The sequence below is a fragment of the Apium graveolens genome, chromosome 9, assembly GCF_009905375.1.
Source record: "Apium graveolens cultivar Ventura chromosome 9, ASM990537v1, whole genome shotgun sequence".
Lineage (NCBI taxonomy): Eukaryota > Viridiplantae > Streptophyta > Magnoliopsida > Apiales > Apiaceae > Apium > Apium graveolens.
The window spans coordinates 3,751,011-3,762,632 of NC_133655.1; positions in this window are offsets into that span (position 1 = coordinate 3,751,011).

An 11,622-nucleotide genomic window follows, 5' to 3' on the forward strand; every position below is an offset into this window, starting at 1 on the left:
ATCTAGACTTCCAGAAGGCTAGGCGCCTCAGCTGTTCATAATTCTTTCCAATTTGTTAAAACTTCTGTTAGAGCTAAGTATTCTATCCACTTTTTGCCAATTCAGTTACTGATTTATCTTGTTATTTGCCTTCATATTTTATTTCGTTACTTGGTTAATTTGCCTCTTCTTGTTAATCCTGATTATATAACTATCTCATTGTTGTGCGTAATATTAGTTTATTACCCAACAATCCATATAACACCAACATAATTACTAAATTTTTATTTATGTTTGTCAGGGTGTTTCTCTCAAAGTGATTGAAACTCAGTTCCTTCCGTTCTGGTAATATTTAATTGGCGCTTTCTTTACAATAAAAGTCTTCCTTTTTTGTTTATTTCTTTTTTCTTATAAAATTTCTATATGAATATGTGGTTTCATCAGCCGGGCAATAGAAAAAGACAAACCAGGTAATGATGGTATCTTAGAGTCGGACATGTCAACCATGAAATGTGTCTTGTTTACTGCTAAACCATGCTACAAATCAACTATAGTTAAACCCTCTGTCACCGGAACCCCGCTTGTTTTAATTACTAAACCGCATGTCGATCAATTAGAGAAGTTGCATTCTGAATATGGGTAATCTTTGTTTAACTATCCACTAACTGACCTAAATTTATTTGTATAATGACATTATTAACATTATGAGCTCTAACTTGTTTGGCAAGGAATGACTTTTTGTAAGAATTCTAGAAAGTAAATACAAAGAAGATAATATTAGTGGTGATTTAGTAACAGTTTTCTCGTCGAGAGGTCCATCAAGATTATATCAAAATAATTTAATAGTAAGTTTCTTTTTCCTTTCCAATTTGGGTGTTGATTCTATTTCATTTATAATTTGTACTTAATTGTGAAGTGTTTTTTGTTATTTTTACGGCAGCCTTACGTGGTCGCTCCAGGTTATGCGATTCTCGTGCCACATCCCACTAGTATCACACCTAACTACGAAGGCGACCCAATGTTTGGAGATATCACCATTGATTAAAGAACTTCTTACGCTTGTGCTCAAGTAGCTGCACATGCTTTTATAGTTTTTTCTCACCATCCCGATTGGGTTCCATAAGCTGTGAAATCAGCTTTGATATCCACAGGTAATTAAAATAATAATTTTTATTACAATATTACATTATATATATATACGCACATTTAATCGGTTTTGGTTGGTTAGTGAAAAAGTCCGACAACCATTCTGCATTTTTTTTTATTTTTTTTAAAGACGGTGTTTCTTTTAAATTAATTGTCAAATTGAACTTTAACCTTTAAACCTGTGTTTGATGTAGCTTCACGTTTCACCGCAAACCGCATCCCAGGAAATAAATTTTCATTTGGTGCCGGATCAATCAACATTGACAGAGCTTTGAATCCTAGCTTAGTCTACGAAGAAAGCTCGGATCATTTTCATGAATATGTTAAACAAGATCGTACAATTTTTGACCTGAATTTTGCGACTTTTGCAGCCTTTTTCTCTTATTCTCATCACCAATGCAAACATATATTTACATGTGAACTCAAGAATGTTAGGGAAAGATATGAGGAGTACACAAGTCATATAACACTTTTGACAACTCATTAGATCCTAATGTTGTCATCTAAGTAACACCTCCTACTTTAAAGTTTACACCAGGCCAGCAAGGGCGGTGATGGGATAGCGCGAGCTGAGCCACCGCACAGGGCCTTTGCAATTATAAGTTCCCGAATTTTCATATTAAAAAATAACTAGAAATGAAAATTTTAATTCTTAAAAAAAAAATTGGTCAAGTTTTCGTAAAAAAATAAGAAATTAGGATAAAATAGGAGAATTAGATTCATTAAAATGTTCTTAAAAAGATTTTCTGATTTCATAATGTAAAAAATATATATAGAATTTTAATAATTATTCATGTTACCGTTACACTTATAAAAAAAAGTTTTTCTAAACTCAAGTTTTAAAAAATTTATTTACGAAAAACTATGTCGTAGGAAATGTTAAATGTTGATGATGATTTCGTTACAAAATATTCTCTTTAAGTGAATATATCGAAATGTATTTGTGGTTTACAATGCATTTTTAATAGTTAATTTTGCTTAGAATTCGTAACTCAAATTTCTTATTCAAGTAAAGATAATGGGCCCAATTTTCAAATTTCACACTGGGAACTTAATTTTTTTGCCCCGACCCAGCAGACCAGAAGCAGAAATTTGAATTACATGTGACAATTCTTCCTATTTTAGGTCCGGGGAAAGTGTCTGCAATCATTGAGTGGAAGCCACGTATAACCGGTCATCAGCCTGTTTGTTTCTCAATCAATCTATATCATCATAGCACTTTTGACGGTTTGCCAAATTACGAGGATGACGAGTTTGTTACACAAGTTTTATATTGACTATATACCATTTAGTTTATTAATTTTTTGATGAGTCGAATTGCGTGAGAATAAAATTTGTAGATTAAAAGGGATAATTGAAATCATGCTTTGGTAAATTTTCTAATATATTAAAAATATCAGTTAATTAATCGTGTCCAATATATACTGCATAAAGCCGATGAGGGTATACTGTATGCAAACTTACCCTCGTTCTAAACAATATTGAACTCATTAGATCAGTTAAAACCTTTTTCTCCGACTAATTTTCCATTAAAGTAAAATTCGTCGAGAAATTTGAAGGTCAATAATGACATCAATTTCTCATTTTGCACTCATTTTGATGCCTCAAACTCAATTTTTTACTTGAAGATCACACTCAAAACTAAATATTTTATGTTTATCATATGCAAATGGAATGTGGCAGCCTAATTCAGGTTTTAGAGAACAAAGAAGCATTTCCATTTTTCATGCTAAATTGAAGATATTCAAAGATGTTGGAAAGAGAAGTGAAGAAGCATGAAGTTAGACTAGAAATAATTTATCTTATTTGTTTGTCTTTTTATCATGTAACTTGGTGATATATAAACCAAGTGTAGCAAGTTAAATAGTATCCAAGTTAGCAAGAAAATTACCAGAGAAATAGATAAGGCAGAATTTGTAAAGAATTTCTCTGGATTTTGTAGATTCAACTTGTAAGCAGCTGTGTACAATTCTGTAACATAGAGTTCTCTACTACATATATATCTCTGGTGGAAAAGTTCAATCCACCAGAAAGTTTTTAAGTACTTGTATTTAACTACTTTATGTTTTGATTTCTATACTTCTTTTATGCCGCACCATTGCAAAATCAAACACAGCTATATACATTTATTGAAGAACTGTTCTTAAAAATTGAAAAGAAGCCATAATTACATTCAACCCCCCCCCTTCTATAATTCTTATTTAGATTGTTTGGGAATAACAATTGGTATTAGAGCAAGCTCTTGAAGAACAATGAGTTTAAAGATCACAACAACTAACAAGATGAGCAGAAAAGATGTTGGAGTAAAGATTCCATTTCTGGACAAAGACAACTATCACCACTGGAAGGTGATGATGCACCTGCATCACCTATCTCAAGATGAAGCATATGTAGACTGCATTGAGAAAGGCCCACATGTCCCTATGAGAGCTGCTACATGAAATGAAGCATCTGTCCCAAAGCCTAGAGCAGAATAGTCTGATCCTGATATTGAACAAGTCCATACAGATAAAAAGGCCATAAACATTTTGTTTAATGGTGTTGATGGTGACATGTTTGACAACATCATAAACTGTAAAATTGCTAAGGATGTCTGGGACACAATTCAAGTTATATGTGATGGAACTGAGCAGGTAAGGGAGAACAAAATGCAATTCTTGATTCATCAATATGAGCATTTCCACAGTGAAGAAAGTGAGTCACTCACTGACATTTTCAGTAGATTTCAAAAACTACTGAATGCTCTAAAACTGCATGGAAGGGCCTATCAAACAAAAGATTCAAACCTCAAATTCCTTAGATCTCTGCCAAAGGAATGGAAGCCTATGACAGTCTCATTGAGAAACACTCAAGATTACAAGGAATTCACCTTGGATAGACTGTATGGGATTCTAAAGACCTATGAGCTTCAAATAGCGCAAGATGAGAAGCTAGAGAAAGGAAGAAAGAAGGGAGGATCCATTGTATTAGTTGCTGAGCAAGAAAAGGAGAAGGAAATAAAGGTTGAAGTTGTTGAATCTGCACCAAACCATAGAGTTTGTGAAGGCAAGGGAAAAGGGCTAGTATCTGAACATGAAGACAATTTGAGTCAAGAAGACATGGATGACATAGATGAGCATCTTGCTTTTCTATCCAGGAGATTTGCCGAGCTCAAATTCAAGAAGAATTTTGGAGCAACCAAGTTAAACAGAAACATGGTTGATAAGTCTAAATTCAAATGTTCCAAGTGTGGCTTGGCAGGTCATTTTGCTAGTGATGCAGAAAGCCTGATTCTGGTAAAAATAAGTTTGAGTCTGTTGATTACAAATAGAAATACTTTGAGTTGCTCAAACAAAAGGAATGGGCTTTCATCACACAAAAAAATGACTGGGCTGCAGATGGATTAGATGAGGATGGAGATTCAAGCTATGTCAATCTAGCACTTATAGCCAAATCAGATGAAACAGAGGTCAGTTCATCAAGTAATCAGGGAAACAGAAAAAATCTTTGGTATTTGGATAATGGGTGCTCAAGGCACATGACTGGAGATTCTACCCTACTCACTGAGTTCAAGTAGAGAGCTGACCCAAGTATCACTTTTGGAGATGACAACAAGGGTTATACAGTGGGATATGGCTTGATTTTAAAGGATAATGTCATCATTGAGGAAGTTGCCCTAGTGGATGGACTCAAGCACAATTTGTTGAGTATCAGCCATCTTTGTGATAAGGTCAACTCAGAAATATTTAATTCTAAAGCCTGTGTTGTGACAAACAAGAGAAGCAACAAAGTGGTTCTCACTGGAGTGAGAAAAGGGAATGTGTACTTAGCTGACTTCAACTCATCAAATGCAGAATCTGTCACTTGTCTATTTAGCAAGGCAAGTCAAGATGAAAGTTGGCTATGACACAAGAAGTTGTCTCACCTTAACTTCAAGACTATGAGTGAGCTAGTCAGGAAAGATTTGGTAAGAGGTATTCCTCAAGTGGAATTCTCAAATGATGGACTGTGTGATGCATGTCAGAAATGAAAGCAAATAAAGGCATCATTCAGAAAGAAGCTTGATTCAACAATTGAAGAACCTTTGCAACTATTACACATGGATTTATTTGGACCAGTCAATATATTGTCCATCTCAAGAAAAAGATACAGCCTAGTAATTGTGGATGATTTCTCAAAGTTCTCTTGGACATATTTTCCAAAATCCAAAGATGAAGCTAGCGAAATCATCAATCACATAAGGCAAGTCAACAATCATTCTGATTTCAAAGTAAGAAGAATCAGGAGTGACAATGGAACTGAGTTCAAGAATTCTGTGATGAGATCATTTTGTGAAGAGAATGGGATTATGCATGAGTTTTCAGCAGCAAGAGCCCCACAACAAAATGGTGTGGTGGAAAGGAAAAAAAGGATCTCTTATTGAAGCTGCAAGAACAATGCTAGAAGAATTAAAATTACCAACATATTTTTGGGCTGAAGCTGTAAATACTGCATGCTACACTCAGAATATTTCTTTGGTTAATCAAGCAAAATGCATGACACCCTACCAATTGTTCAAGAATAGGAAGCCAACACTAAACTTTCTTCATGTCTTTGGCTGTAAATGCTATATCTTAAGGAATCAAACTGATCGGCATGGGAAGTTTGATGCCAAAGCAGATGAAGGCATTTTTGTTGGGTATGTAGATGGAAAAGAATATAAAGTCTACAATCTCAGAACCAAGATTTTTATGGAATCTGCACATGTTGTGTTTGATGATAAAAAGATTGAAGGACTGCAAGATGGAGATTTCCATGAAAGCCTCAAATTTGACAATGTTGAGATGATTTGTGAAGACAGAGATGATGAAAGTGATCAAGATCAAATATCTAAGGACAATGCAGAAAAGTCTACAACCAATAAAGCACATAACTCAACATCCGTCGAAAGATCAAGTGCATCATCCGTTGAAAGACAATCTGCATCATCCGTTAAAAGGCAAAACTCAACATCCGTTAAACCATCAATAGAAATTGAGAGCCAGTACAGATTACAATTAGAAAGGACCCCAACTACAAGTCAAAGATCCACAAACTCAGGGGGGTTTCTTCTAATCAAAACTCTGTCACACATCAAGACAACAATGAGGCCTCTTCATCTAGAGCTAATCTACCACAACAGAGGAAATGGACTAGAGATCACCCATTTGAACAAATTATTGGTGATGTATCTTCTAGAGCGCAGAAAAGAAAAGCAACTCAAGAGGAATGTCTATATAGCAGATTTCTATCTCAGGAAGAGCCTAAAAAGGTAGAGGAAGCTCTGTTGGATCCTGATTGGGTTTTAGCTATGCAGGAGGAGCTAAACCAATTTGAAAGAAATAAAGTTTGAAAACTGGTACCCAAGCCTAAAGGAAAGAATCCTATTGACACTAAGTGGGTATTCAGAAATAAGATGGATGAAAATGGCATAGTAGTCAGGAACAAAGCTAGATTGGTTGCTAAGGGCTACTGTCAATAAGAAGGAATTGATTTTGATGAAACCTTTGCTCATGTTGCAAGACTTGAATCCATCAGAATCTTCTTAGCCTATACAGCCCATGCCAATTTCATGGTCTATCAAATGGATGTCAAAAGTGCTTTTCTAAATGGAGATTTGGAGGAGGAAGTCTATGTCGGTCAGCCTCCTGATTTTGAAGACCCAAATTTTCCAGAGTATGTCTACTATCTTTTGAAAGCACTTTATGGATTGAAGCAAGCACCTAGAGCCTGGTATGATACTTTGTCAAAGTTTCTGTTAGAAAATCACTTCACAAGAGGTAATTTTAATAAAACTCTATTCTTTAGAAATGTTAATGGCTCTAGTATACTTGTTCAAATTTATGTAGATGATATTATATTTGGTTCTACAGATGAAAAACTTTATAAAAAGTTTGTCAAACTAATGCAAAGTAAATATAAAATGAGCATGATAGGAGAACTAACTTACTTTCTTTTTTTACAAGTTAAGCAAGTTAGTGATGGAATATTCATCAGTCAAACTAAATACATTTATGATCTTTTGAAGAAGTTTGACTTAATGGATTGCACATTGCAAAAATTCACATGGCCACTGCAACTAAACTTGAATTAACACTACTGAAAAGTCTATGGATATTTCAAGCTATAGAGGCACGGTTGGCTCACTTTTATATTTAACAGCCAGTAGGTCAGATATAATGTTTGCTACATATCTTTGTGCTAGAGTTCAGGCTGATCCTAGAGAATCTCATTTAATAGTTATTAAGAGAATTTTCAGATATCTCAAAGTAACACCAAAACTTGGCATTTGGTATCCTAGAGATTCTGGTTTTGATCTAACTGGCTATTTAGATGCAGATTATGCAGGTTGTAAAATTGATAGAAAAAGTACAACAGGAACCTGTCAATTTCTGGGAAATAAGCTAGTATCCTGATTCAGTAAAAAGCAAAATTCAGTCTCCACTTCTACAGGTGAAGCTGAATATATTGTTGTTGGTAGTTGTTGTGCTCAGATTTTATGGATGAAAAATCAATTATTGGACTATGGTCTACAGGTGAATAGGATTCCTATTTCCTGTGATAACACAAGTGACATTGCAATTACTGAAAATCCAGTACAACATTCAAGGACCAAGCACATTGACATCAAGTACCACTTAATTAGAGAGCATGTTATGAATGGTATTGTGGAACTTTATTTTGTTCCAAATGAGAAGCAACTTGCAGACATCTTTACCAAGCCACTTGATGAATCCACCTTCACTAGGTTGATAAGTGAGTTAGGTATGCTTAATTACTCTTAATGTATTTTGATGTCTAAGCAGTTTGAATTGCAGCCAGAATAACATTTGATATTTCCTGTCAAAAATGTAAATTGTGGCTAAGTCATAATTTACATCTCGACGGATGTTCATTATCCGTTGAAAATGAACATCCGTTGAATTTTATTATCCGTAGAAATATCAATTATCACCCTGGGTACTTTTATCATTATCCGTCGAATTGCACTCAATCTTAGCCGTTAATTTTAAGCATCATCCGTCGAATTTACTTACAGCCTGTATGTATTTTTCAATGGATAATCTTAGAATTTTGACAGTTTTCTTTAATTTTTTTAAACGGCTATTTTGGGTCAGTTTGATTGGTTACTTTATTTACTTTTTAATTTTTGACAGTTTATTTCCGAGTAAGTATAAAAGCTAATTTCATTTATATTTTTCACTTTTATCATTCTCAAGCAATTTCTCTAACTCTCTTCTTCCCAAATTAAATACTCTCTTTCTGCAACTAACTCCAATCACAGAAATGGCACTCGTAGTCAAAATCACGTCCTCAACTGGGTTTATCTATGAAAAGAACAACTTTGTGGCTCTGCTAAACAAGCAAATTACGGCATTCGAAGATTATCACAAGATGATGAACTTCATACTGAACTGCAAATTGAGTTATGCCATGCTTGAGTCTCCAACCATCTATTGTGAAGTTGTCGGGGAAATTTGGACTAAGCAGTGTTCAACTCTAAGGACAAAACTATTACCTTCACTCTCAAAGGTAATGAACATTGTGTTAACTGTGATGCTATTGAAAAATACTTTAAATTGCCTAAAATTAACACACTTGCTTCACACACAAACACTGATGTGAGTAATATGCTAGTTTCTATGGGCTATGCTCTTGATGCCACTAAGTTAGGTGATGTTAGGAGATTGAGTCTTAGAAAAGAATGGAGTTTTCTGTGTGATTCGTTCATTAAAGTGTTTTCTGGTAAAATTAGCAATTTTGATGTTGTATCTTACTCACTTGTTCACATGCTTCATATGTTCCTTAGTGATAAGTACTTCAATTTTAGCACTTCTGCTATGTATGAGTTAGGGAGTAAATTAAGGGATATTAAGAAGAGGTCTAAGAATATTTATTATGCTAGATTCTTTATGATGATAGCTAATTTTGTTTCTGAGAATCTCTCAATTGAGAACCCAACAAACAAGTTAGCTTGTTGGGTCCAAGAGAGAAGAGTTATTGTTGATCTAAACAGGACAAATCACCACAAGGATGTTCCCCTTGTGTACATGTCAATCATGGAACAACCTCAGGTGAGTGAGGTAAAAAAATTTGTCCCTACTACTTCCCAACCTATTACTTCTTTGCAATTAAATGTGGCTATAGCACCTATGACAGTGACCAAACAGGTGCCTACCCAAGCCACAAAACCTAAAATCTCCAAATCCAAGTCAAAGAAAGCCCCCTCTAGTTTCTCACAACAGAAACTAGTTGTAAAATCCACTAAAAGCCTAGAGGGGAGTGTGAAGGGAAGTGAGGCTGATGAGGGATAGGGTGAACATCAAAGAAGCCCTAAGAATAAGGATGGGGAGGTGTGTGCATCCCATCCTAGCCACACTACAGTTTCTCAACAAACTGTAGTGCTTAACAAGGTTATAAGCTCATTGCTAGTTGCATCCTCCCAAAAGGATGTGACTATTGAACAAATCTCTCAACCAAGAGCACATGCCAAGATGGTTAGGGACACAAGCTTACCCCAGACTTATGTCAGAAAGAAGAAATCAAAAACCATTGGGGATACACAAGGTGCACACACAGTGCCTACTGCAGTCAAAGACTCAGTTCATGCACCTTCTCAAAGTCAGATTGATGTGGTTTCAATAAATGTGGAGTCACAGCCAAAATCTTTAGTTATAGAAGCACCTCACACTCAAAACTCACCCACAAATTCTCTGGATGTGTACATGATTCACACATCAATTCCTGTTTCTCCATCCTTAACTCTCATGGAGAAGCCAAAATCTCAAGCAAAATCTCAAGCAAGTGAGCATCATCTTTTAGATGATTTGTTGGCTCACTTAGCATTCCTTCTGATTCTATTAAGAATACTGTGCAAAATCTCAAATCAATCTCCACAGATTTTACAGTAGTCTCTACTCTAAACTCTGTCATTTCTACTATCTTGATGGATATTGTTCATATGTCTACTAGTGACTGTATCTCGACGGATGTGCTTCACAGCAGTCATCCGTTGAAACTTTCAACTACTATTTCGACGGATGTTTCTCATCCGTTGGATATCACTACACCACTCCAAATTTCAAGTACAGTTACAAGTGTTGATGATCTAGTGATTGTACAGTCACTCTTAGGATTGAGGGAAGTGAGTGAATAGAGTGAGAAGCTGAGTTGCTCTCAGGCAAAAGGAGAAGAAATGAGTGACACTCTGCAAGCTATTTCTTCCAGCTTGGAAAAGTGAGTGAGTGGAGTCCCACCTTAGTATGTGAAGGTGAGGGTGTGAGGGTGGGAAGCCAAGGGGAGCCCTTGATGCAAAAATAAAGAGCTTATGAGGGAAAAGCAGGTACAGGAGATACAAGGATGTAAACCATTGCTAGTGAGTCAATGAATGTTAGTGATGCAGAAAAGGAGAGACTGTTTCAGCAAGAATTTCAAGTTGTAATAGATTCTATCTTTTTGGATGCTGAGACATTTACTCATCATGTTCCAGTATATCAAATTCTGGTTGGACAGGGTAATGAGGAGGCTGGGAAGACATTGAACTTGGTGCACACTACTGCTTCAATGTAAAGGGCAAAGGATGCTATAACTGCTATGCCCTCCACATCTAGTAATGACTTTGAATTTGCTGAAGACTCATTTGGGGATGATGGTGAGGATGATGAGGATGAAAGCATGAGCACAGGGGGAGATGCAGAAACTCCATCATGGATGCTGCACAAGGAATGCTCTTACCCACATCTCCAATCCACACTATTCAAGCTTATCCATGATACCCAAACAGCAATTCAAACATCCACTAGTGTTAGCACCAAAAGACTACTTTCAACCCACCTGGAATCTCTCTAATTGCATAAAATTCAAGCTCTCCAACAAAGTCAACATGTGGATGCCATCAAACAGGAAATTGGTGAAATTAAACAACATTTTGTAGCAAGGTTGGATGCTAGGCTTCCAGGCACCACGATGACAGAAATAGCTCAAAAGCTCAGAAAGGAAGTTGATTTGAATAGGAAAGTTGAGGTCATGGATTCCAGACTGACATGGAAAAATCAGTGGCCAAGATACTTGCACATCAGGAAGCTCAAACTGGTCTACTATAACAGTTGGTGGTTGCACAAACCTCAACCTCCACTCAACTTGATGCTAACAAAAAGGGGGAGAAAGACTCTATCATTCCAGTTAGCCCGGGGGAGTCAACAAGTGAGGGGGAGAAAGTGCTTAATATTCAAGTAAGCAAAGTGATTGTTCCAGTAATTACTTTCACAAAGCCACCAGCCTTGGACAACATTGATCTGATCCAAATAGCAGCTGCAAAGTTGGAATCAAATGAAAATATTAAAAAGCTTGATGTTGCAGCAGTTGAGCAAGAGCTGGATGCAAAATTGAAGAAGCTTGATGAAAATATTAAAAAGAAATTTGGTCCAATTGTGAAGCAAGACAAGGTCTTTTCTCACTTCTGCCAATTGAGACAAATTTCAGCTAATAAAATGAGCCCAG